We start from the raw sequence: 1,498 nt of genomic DNA, 5'->3' as shown, positions 1-1,498 counted from the left end.
TTTGAATTGCTTATACTTAGCATGATATTATCTTTAACCTCTTGTTTCATATAGCTTTGCTATTTCCGCCTCCCATTTTTACAAAAATAGGAACCATATTGTAGAAAGATAAAAAGGTAATAGGGTAAGAGAAACGATTAGGCTGATGGTTAGTTACCTAGACTCTCAGTAAACCCACTATTTCAAGGTTGGTCTAGGCCAGTGGTCGGCAAACTGCGGCTCGCGAGCCACATGCGGCTCTTTGGCCCCTTGAGTGTGGCTCTTCCACAAAATACCACGTGCGGGCGCGCACATACAGTGGGATTGAAACTTCGTGGCCCATGCGCAGAAATCGGTATTTTGTGGAAGAGCCACACTCAAGGGACCAAAGAGCCGCATGTGGCTCAGGAGCCGCAGTTTGCCAACCACTGGTTTAGGCAACAAGACCGGAAACGTATTGAGACGTATGATAGTGGTTTTGTTCTGACTATTGTACTGTCCGTGAATGTAATAAAGAAGTTATTTAATTTTGCGTAAGCTTGAAGGGTCCAATTGTCGTCAAAACTCTCGGACATGAATAGGGTTAGTAATTCGGAACATCAGGAAAATAGGTACTTAAATCCTGTCTTCCCCTGTAGCTCCAGAGGAGGGCAGAGCAGTGTCTTCTCAGGTCAGCCCTCTCTTTTAAACTCATTCTAACAGCCAAGCCTAGAAAACAGTCCAAGTCAGCCAGAAGGCTGGCTCCATTACCTTCAGACATTTGCTCTCGGGGAAACAGGTAAGTTTCAACGTGTCCTGTTGTGGTATTTTTTGGGATCTATATGTTCCTAGGAGATGACTCAGGAGAGGCCACACCCTCATCCTCACTGTGGAAGAAAAAGAGGATGGTGCAGTCATTGTCCTGACAACTTAGACCAGACACCCACAAAGTAGAGATACTGTTTTGTTTTTTCCAGGATTATCTTGATCAGTGATCTTTGATGCTACAAAGTAAATTCAGTTGTGTTTAGCTCTACCTTTTGAGGGGCCGCATTGCGGAAGGAGACTGCCTAAAGAACCACGGTGGACATTTTAGATCTTGCTTATGTCAGGTAATCCCTTTAACCAGACTTTACCCAGTTTGGCAAGGTAAGTGTTTGTGAGAAAAAAGAGGAAAGGTAAGATGGGCTCAGGGTTCAGGCTTTGTATGGAGGGCGGGGAGTCTCCGTTTGCACATCTGTAAATCAGTATGATGTTTATGAAGACTAAATGAGGGGACATGGGACAAGCACCCAGGACAGTGCCCGGTACAGAACTGTGGGGAGGCACTTCATAACCGCACCGGGTCTGATGAACCCTCGCTCCCCTTGCTCTTCCCTGTGATGGCCCTGGAGATCATAAAAATGCCTCTCCCCGTCTCTTCCTTCCTTCTCCTCGTCCTCCCCAAGACGAGGAAGCAGCCGTCTCCGTTCCCTGGGATTCGGAAGCCCAGCCTTCCAGAACAGCCCAGCCCGGGGGTTGCTAAGGTCGGGATGGGGGA

Source organism: Myotis nattereri, assembly GCF_964212035.1.
Source record: "Myotis nattereri genome assembly, chromosome: 10".
NCBI lineage: Eukaryota > Metazoa > Chordata > Mammalia > Chiroptera > Vespertilionidae > Myotis > Myotis nattereri.
This window is presented reverse-complemented; position numbering follows the sequence as displayed.